Source organism: Hoplias malabaricus, chromosome 13 (genome assembly GCF_029633855.1).
Source record: "Hoplias malabaricus isolate fHopMal1 chromosome 13, fHopMal1.hap1, whole genome shotgun sequence".
Taxonomy (NCBI): domain Eukaryota; kingdom Metazoa; phylum Chordata; class Actinopteri; order Characiformes; family Erythrinidae; genus Hoplias; species Hoplias malabaricus.
Genome location: NC_089812.1, coordinates 34,085,029 through 34,102,366, shown reverse-complemented (window position 1 = coordinate 34,102,366; position 17,338 = coordinate 34,085,029).

The window sequence follows — 17,338 nt, the reverse complement described above, 5'->3', positions numbered from 1 at the left end:
AACAGTAGCTTGTTTAAACAAGGATTTTCACACTTGTACAGAACTCTAACTTTCTATAGTTGGTCCAAACTTTACTTGTGTGCTACAATTTCTCAGTAGGTTGAATAGATATTTTGCTAATGTTCGATAAAGCTTGTCCAACCTGGGAACAGCTGTTAAAAATGAACACACGAAGCATGGGCAAGTCAACAGTAGTGAAATGGCATATAGATTCTTTTCTTCACCAGCTTCACTTCTTTTGGCCTCTTCCTGTTCCTATTCCTAGGCCCCGTGTGTTGTTGCCTCAAAAATGAACGTTAAACCCAAATTACAAGCGTGCAGTTTTAGCATGGGCTTGCTATGCAGGAACTCTGGTCTCACTAGTTGTTTTCTTGTACCATTCTGGGGATCTGCCATGCTGAAACCAAAACAATAGTTTTCCTTCCACTGGGTTTCTCTAGACTTTCTCAGATGGAAAAAAAGTTACTCCACTTTCCAAACTCTGGAAGACTGGTTGTTTGGGAAATGCATATTTATTGTTCTATTACTGTCTGTCTTCCAAATCATCCATAATGTGTGCTGAGCATCTGCTGTGTGCTTGTTTCTCATCAATTTCTGCAAAGAGCAAAGTTAGACTTAGAAATGTTTTTAGAACCTGTGGCTAGAGTAGTAAAACCTAAACCCACAGGAACCCCGACTGTCTATTTGTGTGTTTAACCTTTGCTTGATGGAGAGACTGCAGGCTGCTTTTAATTGTATTTATTTATTTTTTAATTTTTTTTATATGAAATCCTGAGTGTAGGGCTAAAACTGGACCATCCCTGAGAGCTTTCTGTGGTCGCAGCAGTCTGCTGCGACAGGAAAGGAACTACTCTGCCTTCTGTGGCTTTGTTGTTATTGGCTGACTTGTGCATCAACTCCGTGCATTTCTGGAACTCATTAAAACTGGTTCAGTCTGGAGTAAGTCATACGTTAACATAAAAACTATTTTCTCATTCATAACACAATTTTTAAGCTCAGCGGCTTGGGCCTGCGTGCCAGTATACAGAGCCCTGGTGTCGCTCTAATCTTCATTGTGGCTCATTTGAGGCCTGTATGAGCTGGGTCTAGTTATGGTCCAATCATCTAGACGATTAAGATTCAGTTATCAAGTTATGGCTGATTATATTCAGAGTCTTACTCTAAAAGGATCCACTTTCAGAAAATGATTCTTAATGAACGTGAACATTATGACTACCTCCTTGTTTCTACATTCACTGTTTATTCTCTCAGCTCCACTGACCATACAGGAGCACTTTATGGTCCAATGGTGGCTCTGCATACTTTGTTTGCCACTTTTCAGTTTGTTTATCAGTGGTCAGGACCCTCACAAAGCAGGTAAGTTTTGGCTCAGTGTTGCAGTAACACTGACATTTTATCGGTGTGTTAGTTGTGATGGTGTGTCCTGACCATTGAAGAACAGGGGCAAACCAAGTATGCAGAGCAACAGATAGACAACTGTCTGCAATTGTAGAACTAGAACGTTCTCCTGTATGGTCAGTAGAGCTCAGAGAATGGACAGTGAGTATAGTAAGAAGGAGTTTTTTTTCACTGGAGTATATATATATGGTGTCACTGAACACAAGCTGTGTTCTTCAAAGATAGGAAACAGCTGTGGGGGCCCAGTTTAGTGACTGGTGAGAGTCTGACTCTTAAATCTGAAGACGGTATTGATGATGGGGCCCAACACATGGCTGAAAATGCATTATGGCTCCCCACTGCTTTACTATTCCTACAGTAAAACGGAGGGATCCAGAGCTATGTAAAGCATTTCACAGTAAAATATACTGATGACACCAGAGGTTCACTTTTTCCAAACTCCTGTCTGGTCTCCTTATTCCTGGAAAATGTTCTTGGAAATAATCCCCCATGGGCCAGTGGGTGGAAGTGGATGGGGGCAGGGGGGTATCAAATGTTTGAGGCATGTTTGGAGACATACTTAGATCTCTTATCTTCACTAGATGCAATTTGACTCAAGTGACTTTGGCATGATTCATGTGTGTGTTTTTAAAATAGCTATTAAGTGTTTTTTATATAGCAACTTTATCCAGCACAATTTCAATTACAAATCAATAATACAATGCAGAGAGGGTGAAAACAGATGTACGTGATACAGTAACGCTATAAAGACAGTGATATAACATGATTTACTTAATCTGCAGCAGAAGGAAACGAAAGGATGGAGGAAGATTGTTGAGATATTACCAATATTTTTGGCAGTTTGTTTTAAAGTTTAGTCGCCACTACACGAATGACCTCCCACCCATGGAAGAGAGTTGAAACTTGTGATCAACAATGATGGGCCAGGCTGAGATCCAGTGTTATATGTCACAGATACAGACACCTTGTAGGGGTTGAAGTGGCATTTACTGTAAAAAAAAAATCTGAATCAGAGAAGAGCAGGATTTTATTGCATGTTTAATTAGAGACCAAGCTAAGATCTCGTAGAAAAGGAATGACTGAATGTCTAGAGCTTTTTTTTACCATGCTTTTAACAATGCTAAGACAATATGTGTGTGTTGACATGTACCATGAGACTATGATTAAGAAATGACGTATATTAAAATCACCCAGAAGTGAGTTACGTAATTGATGTTAACACGGTGGTGCAGCAGGGTCGCACAGCTCCAGGGACCTGGAGGTTGTGGGTTCAAGTCCCGCTCCGGGTGACTGTCTGTGAGGAGTGTGGAGTGTTCTCCCTGTGTCTGCGTGGGTTTCCTCCGGGTGACTGTCTGTGAGGAGTGTGGAGTGTTCTCCCTGTGTCTGTGTGGGTTTCCTCCGGGTGACTGTCTGTGAGGAGTGTGGAGTGTTCTCCCTGTGTCTGTGTGGGTTTCCTCCGGGTGACTGTCTGTGAGGAGTATGGTGTGTTCTCCCAGTGGCAGGTGAACTGGCAACTCAAGTCACTGTAGCTGTGAATGTGTGAACTTATGTGTCGCCTTGTGAAGGACTGGGGCCCCTCCAGGGTGTATTCCCGCCTTGCACCCAATGATTTCGTGTAGGCTCTGGACCCACCGCAACCCTGAACTGGATAAGCGCTTACAGACAATGAATGAATGAATGTTGTCACTAACATAAAATAGAATACAGTATATTTATTTAACCCTTAGCTGGACACTGAATATCGGTTTCCCATGGAATGGGAATTTCCATCCTGAAGTGAAATTTACAAGGAGGGTTGTTAGCCAAAATGGGGACAGTAGAAACTCATATCTCATTATAGCACCCTCAAGGAAACATGCCGCCATGTAAAATGCTAAATGAAACATAAACATTGGCCAGAAGTTCAAAAGCATTGGTATTGACTGTAAAATTCGATATGTTGGCAAGTGAAATCAGCTTAAATATAGTAAATACATCTAAAATTCCTCAACAAGACTGCTGTAAAACTGTTTATATTTTATACATTTTAAGACATATGCTTGAAACAATTTAAATGACATATCCAGCCTTCTCCAGAGGTGCTATATGACACTATAGATAACTCATTCATTATGAACAAGGTGGCGGAACATTGCATTTGATTGGCACTTGTATTTCATAAATCACAAAGCAAATGTAATAAACTGGCATTGTAGATACAACTACAGTATTTTTTTTTAGGTCTCTTTAGAGGACCACTAATGTAAAACCTGTACCAAGTATAGCTTTGTGTTTCAACACCAAAGCCAAGTTATTGTAGTAAATATTTATTTTTAGGGATTTTTGCCAATGTTCATGAGGCATTTGAGTAACTACTGTGTATTATGTCCAGGAATCTGACCATATTAAATATTCTAGGAAGCACACACATGCTCAGTGAAGTTTCCAGTGCTTATTTTTGTTCATAATCCCTGTCTCCAACCACGCAACCAACATTTTTGACCTGAAGGTTTTCCTGAGGAAATGCACAGAGATAGTCACAGAGTTTATAGCCTTGACTTGCAGCCAGTGGCAGCTAATAGAAGGAAGTGAAACTACACATAAGCACTGGTGTTTAGCGGTTATCTTTTGATGACTGCACATTGCCTTCTTGCTGATGGAGGAGCTGAAAGCTCTGCTCAGTTTCAGTCTCTAGCAGGACTATCACGATTCCCCAAACACAATTACTCAAGAAAAATTACTACTACTTTCTGCCCAGACAGTGATGAAATGCTAAATTCTCCCACTCCTCTCTTTTACAGCAAGGAATAGAATCTGCTGGACAATGTATGCACTTCCATTGTTTGCCAATGGTAGAAATAAAGCTCTTCATAGTTGCATGTTATTCTTATGAATAGGGCTCGGAAGTGTTTTTTCGAAAACCAAAAGTACTTATTTTTGGCCACTGCACATTTATCCAATCGCAGTGTTGGGCCCTGTGTCTGTATAAGAGTGAAAAGACAAGGTTAAACAGTGTAAAACATACACACAGAGCATGGAAAAGTAAGTAATGAGCAAAAACAGCATAATGGGGACTGAAGAATTAAAAGAACCAAGAAAAACAGCTTAAACCCAGAACAACTCCTCCTCACTCCTGGGCTTTTGTACTGAAATCGGCGGTGGTTTGTTCTCATGTATAGGAAAAAGCGATGAAACTGGTCATTCAGGACAGGGCTGTTTAGACAGTGTGAGAACGGTGCTTTTGTGTGTGATCTTTGATTTTGGCCAAAGCGTGTCACATGTCACAGACATTGCCTTAAAACTCCAGACAACTTCAATGGAAAATGGTGCTGAGCTTTTAAAGGCTATGAAGTGTATTCGTTTACAATTAAAGCCCTATTTTCAGCTGTGTTCAAACAATACTGTTGGAACATAAGCTTATTATCTTTGGAGGCCTCTTCATGCAGAACTCCCCACAGAAACAGTGACTGTATAGAAGTAAGATCAGAGTATGTCACAGTTCTGTGACGTATGACTCAGTGATCAGGTGAATGAGGATTCCTTATCCTCACGCATGGCTCTTATACCTCCGGCAACTCTGATGACACAACTGCAGACGAGGTTTCCGAGTCACACCTGAAGCAATTCCCTGGTGCGTCGCACAGGAACAGTGACACAGCGACAGCAGTTGCTCTTACAGATAGATCCGAGACACACCTCTCTGTTAAAGACAGCCCTTTGTTAAGGACATTACTGACAAATCCATTTGGAAGACCTTCGTTAAACAATGGGTCACTAAATTGCAAGATGTTTGTAAAAATTGGCATGAACCAAGTACAAAACTCTTGAGTAAAAGGAGGTCTTTACAATATATTTCGACATGAATTGTCTTTAATCAAGTTTTAAAGAGCAAATCCTATATATATACTTGAAAACAAATTTTCCTGATGGTGTTGGTGATGAGATCCACAGGTTGCAATGTCTTTATATGAATTATTTAAGTCCTTTTAGAATTACTTTTGTATTTCTTCATGTCACACTACTTTTATTTTCAATATAACCTTCTCTATAGCACTGGCAAGCTGCTAGAGTGGTGGGAAGTGTTAAGAGCGTATATATATGTATTTTCTTTAAGTGTGAAGTTGGTTTGCTTGTTCCGTATGAAGAGGAGCGTTAGTCGCTGCAACAAAACCTGTGGTTTGACGGGTGGAGCGCCTGTGAACATATGCTAAAATTAAGGTATGAACAGCTTAATGTTTGCAGAATTATCACCCTGCTAAAGTGCAAGTGAATTCTTACACTTCGGACTAATGCACAGCTACAAATTAGCACCAGATGAAGCGCTATAAGTGAACTGCTGAGGTTTACAATTCAGACATACCAGACCTGCAAATTCTGTGTGGAAGTTTTTATTTTAAAGACAATGGCTTAGATACCAACCAGAATAATTAAAGATTTTCTCTAATCAGCAGGGAGGAGACAGGGGGCCAGATGTCATCTACCTTTTGACCTGGCAGTGCTAACACTAGGGATCCTCATGGACTGCTGTTATCAGATCCTCAATTTCCTGTTATTTCTCTGATTTGCTTCATTTTTTTTAATCTATGCTTAATGTTTTTTGTTGTTTTTGTTGGCCCAGCTGTTTGGGCGCCTACACATTTCCTGAAGGTTTTGCTGATTCTGTGAATGGCCCCATGGGTGTATGAGTCTCCAGCGTGCATGGCTACTTCAGCTAATGAACCTGTACTTAGTACAGAGCTAAATTACCCCATGAAACAATGGCTGATATCCACCACTTGAGGGAAAATAAGGCCATACGCTAAGTCATAATAATGAAATACTAAGTTATAATAATGAGATACTAAGTTACAATAATGAGATAATAGTAAGTCATAATAACGAGATACTAGTAAGTCATAATAATGAGATAAAAAGTTATATTAATGAGTTACTAGAAATTCACAATAATGAGATACTAAGTTATAATAATGAGATACTAAGTTATAATAATGTGATACTAGTAAGTCATAATGAGATACAAAGTTATAATAATGAGATACTAGTAAGTCATAATAATGAGATACTAAGTTATAATAATGAGATAATAAATTATAATTAGGAGATACTAGTAAGTCATAATAATGAAATACTAAGTTATAACAATGAGATACTAAGTCATAATTATGAGATACTAAGTCATAATTATGAGATAATATAATATAATATGTGAATATTAGTATCTCATAATTATGACTTACTAGTATCTCATTATTATGACTTACTATCTCATAATCTTGACTTAGCATATGGCCTTTAATTTCTTTAAATGGCAGAAACAGGCTTCCATAGTATATACTAAAAACAGCCAGGGGGTCAGAAATAAATCTCTTTTGTTGTTTTAAATGATGGTAGGAATATGCATTTATGTATATTTACAAAGCTTGCTAACTAGATTTGCATAATTGCATAAAACATGTTAGATTGCCTCATCCCCATGTGTGATGGGTGTGCCAGTACTCGCTTATGACATCATGCATGTCCAAACCTCTCAGCACTTAGTGGTTGAAATCTCACCAGTACATAAAATATTATTTTAATGCAGCATTTGACATATAAATATTAGTTGCTAATTGCCTGTTGGTAGTCGACTCAATCAAAGTTTACCATTAAGTAGGAAATAGCAACGCCTCCTGTGTTGTGTATGGTTAGTGTGATAAAGGGTTGACCAAACTTGGTTTTTTGTCTGGTAACTGAGGTTGCATAAGCAATAGTTTTGTACATAGCCTCCAGTGCTGGTTTTCACACCTCTGCAAAGAAAAGTTGCAGTTCTTGTAAACGTGTGCACTTCCTGACGGTATTGTCTTATTCTAAATGCATCACTTATTTAATGCTCGTCTGCCTGTGTAGGGACATTATGAATTATAATTCTTATGAATTCTAAATAAAGCAGGTCAAATATAGTTCATAGCCTTACTGCATTACCCACTGCAACTTGTCACAACCTGGTATTAAGCCACATGTAGATAACCCAGAGCCCCAGAGGCCCCACATCTCAATACTGTATTTGGTTGGGCAATTTCCCACCCATATCCATTCACTCATCCTTCCCACTCCTCCTCTTTTCTCGGCATTGCCTCAGCTCTGTGGGTTTGGGAGTTGGAGAGTGAGACCTGTCATTATAGGACAAGTCCTCTGAGAACCATCTCTGTTGGGGAAGACTGAGCACTGTATGTGAGAGAGAAGAAAGCCTACTGCAAGTTTGGAAGAAACTCGTGCTTTATTATTTCTTGATTTACAGGAAATCATCACTTAGCATCTGGCCTCTGTCCATTTCAGAAAAATCCACCACTCATTTCCCACCCATGTACATTCCCACATTCACTCTGCGGCTTTTCTGAAGTTCACTGAAGCTCAGCCAGAGAAACTCGAGCCTGCAGAGCATATCTGTAGTGATTTCGGTCTGCAAAGGGTTTGCTCATTACTATATCACTGTATACTCATGAAATTAAAGATTTACATCTCATTTAAAGCTCACAATTGGACTGTAAGGCCATTGGCGGTACATTTACACTCTTTGTACCTTGATATACTGTATACGTACACTCTTGGAAAAACTGTCAAGGGTACATATTCAATACTTTTAATTAGGGAACACAATTGTTCCATACCCTATATTACATTTTAAGTGGTGTTGATATCATATGCCCCATTGTATTTTATTTTGCACAACAGTATCTTTCTTCTGTGTACGTGCAGTGGCAGTGGGCCTTTTAGGAATCTTTATTTTTAAGAATTCAGGGTTTTTTCCCCTCCTCCATGTTCCTGACGTTTTTTCCCCCTCAAATTCTTTCCATCTCCCCGCACCAGATCGAGCCGCTTGCCAGCCCCACATCTGAGCCCTGGCACATCAGCTCTCCAGATGGTGCTCTTGTTTGACATTGCTTGCGCAGTACAGAATGTTTCCTGTAACTCATATTCTCTTGCCTTCATCTCTGTTCTGCCTTGTATACCGTGCTCTTCAAACATCTTTCACATTTGTCTTCAAAGCTTGAACCCCCAGACCACAAACAATCAGAATTCCTGCATCCACTGCGAAGGCCCTAGAAACACCTGGAAACAACAGAGCTCAAAGGCCTAAGAGCTGCACTGTTTCAGCAAGTGACATCGTCAGGCCCTCAGCTTTGCCTCTGTGTCTAGACACTGAGATATGGTTATCTAAATTGCTTGCTAATCCTCGGTGGACAAAGGAGGAATCCAGAGCCCATTGTTCGGTAGGACAGATAAAAGCATTGAGGAGGACTTCAAAAACTGATAAACTGCTCTGGAATAGACGTGGCCTGTTTGCTCTGTGCTGGCACTGTCTCAGGAGGTTGTGTCTCATGGAGATGACTCTTTTCCACGGGACCTCAGGCTATTAACCTGACAAACTGTGGCAATTTGGTAAGGAAACCAATTTTGTTCTTAACGTTTCCAGATGTTAAGTACCTCCAGTGGTATGAATGTGACAAAATGATTCTTTGAGGCCATGCTTTTAAAGGCCCTTATTTCTCTCAAATATAACAGGTATTTCTTTAAAACATTAAAGCTTTATTTAACCTGTTGATTGGTCAGGACCTGCCCTGGGCCTAAACATCTTTTAAACATCTTTACAACCTAAATGTGACCTCTGAATCTGCATCAATCTTCTAAGCTTTTTTCCAAAATTATTGCAAGACAAAACATCAGGCAGTGTTTCTGTAACAACTTTCTGTTTCATGCAATAATCAATTAAATAATTTTCAGAGGCATTACACTCTTCTGAGCGTTTTACATCAAAACACACTCTTTGTATCTTAATCATATAATCAATAAAATGTGAAAACAAAATCGTGCAACTCCAGTTTAAGGGCCTCAGCGTGATCGCAGCAAAGAACGCTTCTTGGTGCCCTTGTTTTTACAAGTGTACTTCTGTGATGTAATCATACAGGCAAATGCCAACAAAACTTACTGAGGCTTACTGAGCAAGAAACACCTAGCTGTTGGCAACAGTTCTAAACCTTGTATTTGTGCCTGAACCTGCCATACCTGAAGATTAGTGTACCAACCCTCAACGTTTAAAAGGTTATTAGAAAAGTGCCATCTGGTAGTGGTGAACAATTCTGAAGCCTTAATAAAAAAACAAGAATTTCCAGTCTACATCTACTGTAGGGAAGGAAGAAAATAAGAATCTGGCACTGACGAGCGATTCATCATGTATATGACGCAGGTGTGCTGTATGATTCAGAGTGAAATGTTGACAGCGCTGTTTCACTGAGTCACGACAGTCAAGGCCATTAAGCTCTTGGTCTTGTCCGTGTAAAAAAAGGAAGGGCTAAAGCCAGTGGAAACGCTACTAACGCTACTCCTCTCCCTCCATCCTCCCTCCTCTCACTGGGACTTATCGCTTCTTGTCATCAAACACTCATATCCTCACATTGTCCCCAAGGAGTGCTGACCTCCCAGCTGGACATTCAAACCAACAACGACCCACGCATTTCTCTCTCTCTCTCTTTTCCTTTCCCTCAGGCGTAGGAGGCCGAGAGTGGAGGACGTGATGAGGTAAAGGGGTTTTCTATTTTTATAGATTTAAGAAAGTTTGTTTACTCTTTCCATGTCCCAGATTATCCTCTAAATAAAGGCCACTCTGTGAGTGCCACTCTGTGTGTTACTGGCTCACAGACTGTCCAGGGACTCTATGGGAAGCAGCTGTGGTTTGCATGTGATCCAGCGAAGAGTGGACATGTCATGGGGTCAAAGGTGATGTGGCTAAATGGAAGGAATGGGGGGTGTCTGGGTGGACTCTGTGGCAGTGTAGAGAAAGATGCAGGTCAGCAGTGGGCTTCACTGGAAAAGAGCTGTACTTTCCGAGTGTACTCAAGCACCTCGAAATAAAATAACCTCACATTTCCCACAACAGATATAAAACGTACTCCCACCACCAATGAAGTATTGTGCTCTTAAAGATTCACTTGCAAAGAAATGAAAGGATATTGTCTTAACTGTAGTTTTAAAGCTGGGTGCACATTTCATAAGTTTGCTCTGCAGTAAGACAGTTTGACAAGGTACGACAAATATCACCTCCCTGTGAAGGAAAAGCAATGATAATCATAACAATAATTGTGTTTATTTTCCTGTTGTGGCTGCATTTAATGTAATAATATAATGTGCATATAATGTAACAAAGTTATCATTGCTAAACTTGCTACACCAAATTAATGGGGCAGCCATGGCCTTGAGGTTAGAGAAGTGAGCTTGAGGCCTGCAGTGCCCTTGAGCAAAGCACCTGTCCACCAGGCACCCAGGACGTTGGCCCCTGCACCGGTTATGTGTGTGTTTTCACTGCCTCTAATTTATTGTGAAGAATTGCTCACTACGGTGTGTGTGTCTATGTTCACTACCACAGATGCGTCAAATGCAGAGAAGTGATTACCCTAAGGAGATCGATAACCATCCAAACTCTTATATTTAAAAGGAATGCCTCCATGGGAGATCATCCCTCCAAACTTGGCATATTTGACTTTATATGAGGGCTCCAGGTGAGTCTTTAGACTTTGAAAAAATAAGGATTAATGGTATAACCTGCGAATGAAAATCTGTATATATTAATCTAGTTTACAAACACTTTCTCTACCAACATAAACTTACAATGCATTTCATTAATCATTCGAAATTATAAAGATTTTCTGAACAGTTTTACTGTTATTAATTTTCTACTCACACAAATTTAATATCAACTGAATCTTTCAGCTTCACTTCTGGGATTATTTACACAAGTGTGCAGTTTCAAAGAAATGTGAAAAACAATATTGAATTACAGTATAATGCTGTTATTGCTTAGGACAACGGCACCTTCCTACTGTTAAAAGTTTCTTCTGTCAATAAATATTTCACTGTAGCACCCCTGAGAGCAAGGAGATGGCGGACCACTGCTGTCCCACTGAGGGCAAAGTTGGAGGTCCACTGGTGTTTTACACAGCATTTTCTGGGGGGACCACTGTATGGAATCAGATTTGTGCCAAAAACAATCGCACAAAAATAATCTCAAACAGAGCTCACGGGCAAAAGTCATGGAGCACAAACGTCAGAGCTGGATATTTTTATTTGCAAGTTCTAACTTTTATGTTTGAGATTTTCCACCGGTGATTTAACAGAATTTTAGACAAAATGCTGTGTTTTAGCACTTTTCCATTCACAGTCCAGTTTACTGTATGTTCCTTCATTAGGGTCGTTTTTCTTTATAAATTAGATTTTAATCCAGCACAGGGTCAGCATTTTCAGCATAATCTGTTTACATCTGGCATATTATATCTCTCATAGTTGTTGGTGTGTTTTTCAGAATAAAAGTCTCTGTGAAGGAGATTATAAATGAGTTATATCCTGTACAGGACGGTAATCTGAGTAGTTCAATGGAGCAGCAGTGGAATGATATATGTTCGCTGTCTGGGGCCATGCTTCATATTCACCACACTCTTACTTCCAGCAATGCCTCCTCTTTTCCGTTCGTGCTTTGACCACAGTGCCCAAAGCTAAGTGCCTGCCAAACATAGAGAATAGAACACAGCAATTGCTATTGAATTGAATTGAATATTGGTGACATTCATTTTCAGAAACAAACATGCCAGTAAACATAATGGCCGATTTTGAGGTAGGCAAAAATTGATCTGTAATATATAAATATTTATATCAGTTGTTGGCTGTAATATTAAGGTTGAAACAGTCAAATATTCTACCTGTAGCGCTAAATAAGTGTTAGCATTGAAATCAGGTACTGTCATATATATAATGTGTGTGTGTGTGAGAGGAAAGTGAGTTTAGACTGTTAGACTGACAGGTAGAGTCTGCTCTGCTCTGAGTCTTATCAGGCAACGGCTGTAGTCTGGAGATGAGAGACTGAGAGTTAACACAGATGACTCAAAGCCTGGTATCTGTCACCACTCGCAATGACAATCCACTTATCTTTGTATGAAGTCCTTGGAGCTGTGGTTATTACTGACATTTCTGTATTTTTATCCATGTGTACCTCAGTACTACAACACCTTATGGAGTATGTGTGTGATTACTGATATTTGTGGAATCCATGTCCTGAACTGACTTATATGGTGATGTTAAAAGAACACCAAGCCACTCTGTGATTTCATTGTATAATAATAAGACTCTTAAACACTGATTAGATTGTAGGACTGTGTTCATCGACTCTGTTTAAAAGATGTCAACCATCACACTTCTATAAAAGGACAGGGAATTTAACCTTAGGGCTTAAATATTAATATCAATCAACAGGTTTCACCAAATTATTATAAATGAAATGACTTCCAGGCGACGAGAAACAAAACACAGTTCCATTTTTTTAAAACCTTAGCAAGTGTTATTGCATATTTGGATATTTCTTTTATTTGTGACAGTTGAGGCATGACACACAAGCAGGGGTGAAAACACAGGCCAATCCAAAGATTAAAAACACAAAGCAAGTGTTAAAAACAGAGATCAGCTCAGAACTCAGGCAAGAATCACAGGGGTCAACACAGAAGCTTCACAACCCACAACTGAAAGAAATATAAATGAGTCTTTGAATACTTATTTAGTATCAAGTGCACTATTTTGGGTTCTGACATTTTGTAGTAGTGTGAAAACAGGTGATGTACCCTATCACAAAGTGGATTCCCTTAATACACTGTGTTGTTTGGTTTGAAGATTCACAGGTTTATTTAAGGAGGGCTGCTGAGAAAACCAAAGGCAACCTCTTCACAGGCGTTTCACAGATGTAAGTATCAGATTCACCTTGTCACATTTTCAAAGATTTGAATATAGGTTTATACACAGACTTAAGAATAAATATGATCATTTTAATGTCAGCTTACAGGGCATATGTATTTGTGTTTATGCAGTGGAATCTGTTGCACAGTAACGAGCAAATCCACATGAAGTAGTGTCAGAAACTGTGCATTACCTTCATGAATTCAGTTCGTAGATAGGGAATGGTGAGTAGAGGGCCATTTCGTACACAGCTCGTGACATACGTTGACAAATGTATGTGATATTTTCCTCACTACAGTGTCACTGACAAAATTGCAAATGTGATATTCTCTTTAATTACATTAAAATAGTATTAAAATATCTATATTCCTTCATGAAAACATTAACATATCTTTAATTGAAATAAAAAAGACTCCTTTGACTTATATTCTTACTCATTTTGCTGGATGATGTAGAAAGGCCGGTGAATTTTCATGCAGTGATAGTATGTTCCAAGGTTTAAGGACAGGAGGATGGCCACTGAGCTTGGCTTCCCAGTAGAAGGCTGGTTATTGGCAGACCTCATTTGGAAAAATCAACATGGAGATGGCTGTGGTTGTGGTTTGTCGCTTACCAGACCTTGGGACTGCACTGACCAAATATTGAGGGAAACAGTAGTGCTCCACCATAAGTGCAGCAGGAATGTGTGTATGTGGTGACTGGTGCCCCTGTAGGAATGCTGACCAGTGAACGGGACACATAGGGACTTCCAGTCACTTGTTCAGCGGAACTAAAGCAGATGCATGTCTATAGGTGCACATGTCACTGTAAATAAAGTCTGTCACAATGTAAATAGAAGGATTCTTAATATCACATAAATACAGTATTGGCCTTTTACAATCAGTCCTAAAATTAACTTTTCAATCAGTATCTGAATTAGCATTCATTGTTGCAGTAGGTCCGGAGCCTAGCTGAACTTACTGAGCAGCAAGGCATGTTCATACTAGACAAGGTGAAAGTCCATCACAACTCATCACACCTCACACCTATGGTCACTTGAATAATCAGTCTACCTACCAACATGTGGTCTGGGTACTCCAGAGCATCTGGAGAAAACCCATGCAGACACAGGAAGAACATATCAAACTCCTCAAAGACTGTAAGCTAAAGCTAGTACATCTTTTTCTTTGTATATGTTTTGTAAAACCAAAATAAATAAATTCATTTCATAATGACCCAAGCTGGGGTCTGAACCCACAACCCCAGGATCCAGCAGCTTCGGATATCATTCGGATAGCATTGCTCATATCTACAGGGGTTGGACAATGACAGAGAAAAACCTGGTTTTAGACCACAATCATTTATTAGTGTGGTGTAGGGCCTCCTTTTGCGGCCAATACAGCGTCAATTCGTCTTGGGAATGACATACACAAGTCCTGCACAGTGGTCAGAGGGATTTGAAGCCATTCTTCTTGCAGGATAGTGGCCAGGTCTCTACGTGATGCTGGTGGAGGAAAACGTTTCCTGACTCGCTCCTCCAAAACACCCCAAAGTGGCTCAATAATATTTAGATCTGGTGACTGCGCAGGCCATGGGAGATGTTCAACTTCACTTTCATGTTCATCAAACCAGTCTTTCACCAGTCTTGCTGTGTGTATTGGTGCATTGTCGTCCTGATACACGGCACCGCCTTCAGGACACAGTGTTTGAACCATTGGATGCACATGGTCTTACTGGTGCAATGTGCAGTTAATGAAGATTGGCCACCAGTCTGCTCCAGTTTAGCCATGAAACCTCCCACACTACAATGACAGGTGTTTCAGTTTCATTGTCTAACCCCCCTGTCGTTCAGAGACAATATATCTAGCCCCCCTGGTTCAGATCCATACATGAGCCATTATCCTGCTCCTGTTCAGCATGGTAGATATAATTAAATTAGTAATTAAACTGGAGTACAGAAAACCAATATATTTAACTGCTGCAATGGAATCTGTTGCATTTTGAATCTATTTTATTTTGATAAAACTTGAAGCCTAAAGTTCTCACAGTGTTAAAAGAACAAAATATCTTGTTAAGCTGCATCAACCATACCTTTTAACATGCAGCCATTTACCACATTTACCCAGTGATTTCAACTTTCATCTTCACATAGAAAATAACAAGAATCTCACAAGTCTTAAACAGATTTGCAATTGCTTCAAAAGAGAAATGCATCTGTTGTGAGACACAGATGTAGCAAATAGAGGCTACAATGGAGCAAACAGAAAAAGTTGAAATGCACCAGAGTTTGTGGTTTATTTCAAGCCCCAATAAACAACATGTATTTTTTGCAGTATACTAGTTTCTGAGGAACGTTTAAACACCAGACGTCATCATGGTTCATTTCATAGGTTCATTCATCTATTTATTTATGCATTTTTTAAGTTTTTGAGGCAGTACAGTGTCACAGTCACTCAGCTCCAGGGACCTGGATAGGTGAGGAGTGTGGTGTGTTCTCTCTGTGTCTGTGTGGGTTTCCTCCGGGTGACTGTCTGTGAGGAGTGTGGTGTGTTCTCTCTGTGTCTGCGTGCGTTTCCTCCAGTTGACTGTCTGTGAGGAGTGTGGTGTGTTCTCCCTGTGTCTGCGTGGGTTTCCTCCGGGTGACTGTCTGTGTGGAGTTTGGTGTCTTCCCCCTGTGTCTGCGTGGGTTTCCTCCCAATGACCAAAATCACATGTTGGTAGGTGGATTGGCGAACCTGTAAAGGACTTGCACCCACTCCAGGGTGTGTTCTTGCCTTGCGCCCAGTGATTCGGGGTAGGCTCTGGACCCACCGTGGCCCTGAACTGGATAAGTGGTTACAGACAATGAATTAACTATATTTTTGAGGCTGATATATGGCTGTAGCTCTGAGCGCTGTCCTGTGCTGTGCACAGAAACCTTCCTTATATTTTCAAAGTGGTGGGGATAACTTTAGGGGCAGAAGTATGTATACTGTATATGGAAATATGCTGGTTTTTGTGACATCACACTAAGTAACTTTTTCTTTTTTTCATAAATGGACTGTGAGGGCAGAAACTTTAACCTCGTTTACATCCAACATCAAAACATATTCCTGAAAAACTGCCCCTTAACTAGGTGTATTTGGTTTTGTACATACATATTGTTTTAAGTAAAGGGTTTTAGTGAATACACTATGTAGATGTGTGTTCTTTGGATGCTTCTTCTACTTATGAGAGCACAGACTTAATGTATAATTCCATCTATTGCTTTGACCTTGGGTAAAGTTCCCCCTGCCTTTCCAATATTATTTTAGATCTTTACAATTACTACTTCTGAACCTCAAACATTCAACATGAAAGAATCCACATGAAGGACACTGAGGTAGTACTGGTTCTTTATTATTCTGGAAGAAAAGTTCTCTTCAATCACCAACACCACTGATTCACAAATGTAGCCTCAAGCTGTTTGTTTTGTGGAGGAGCAGCTGAAGAAAATAAATGGACACAAAGGCAGAAGCGGTCTGAGGGAACCGGAGTGGGTTTGCCAAAGAAAGCCTCGGGTCTAATACCTCTCTCCATGCTATCGATCTTTATTTTAGAGGCTTTAATATAATTCAGGCCTATTTCTCAGGTTTTAGGAAAGGATCCTAGATCCACATGAATCAGGCCTCATATGTAAAAGGGTTTGCATGTCATTAGTCACTAGAAACCCCCTGTTGTGAAGAAAACGAGAGGTAGCTGGATGCACCTTGTGGTGCGTCAATAAACACAGGAACTGAAATTTGTTCATCTTGAGTAAAAGATATAATTGGAAAGTGGAGATATGAGCCCCAGCAAAGCAGTATGCCCTAAAATAGACTTGAGTAAATGTTGTAACAGGGTAAAGAGAACTAGTTACGACTCACCTCTGCTTTTGAGTGTGAACTTCGGTGTATTTTGGCGGTTCTTGTCTGTTTTAAAGCCAGGAGTTGGCTAGTGAAGTCTGGCACTAGATCCTTGTAGGAGGTCATTTTCTACAAGGAACTGGAGGTCCACAATGGAAACAGTGATGTTCTGGACGAGTGCCCTGTCTTTGCTATTAGGTGAAAACCTCAGGTATTTGGATTTAGGTAATACACAGGTGGCAAATCCACCTTCTCTTTTCTTCCCTCCCTGTAATGTGGACACTGGAAGAAATTAAACACAATTAAAAATAATGGTTCCTAAAAGGTTTTGGGCTTGGCCACATGGAAAATAAATTATTAGTACAGCA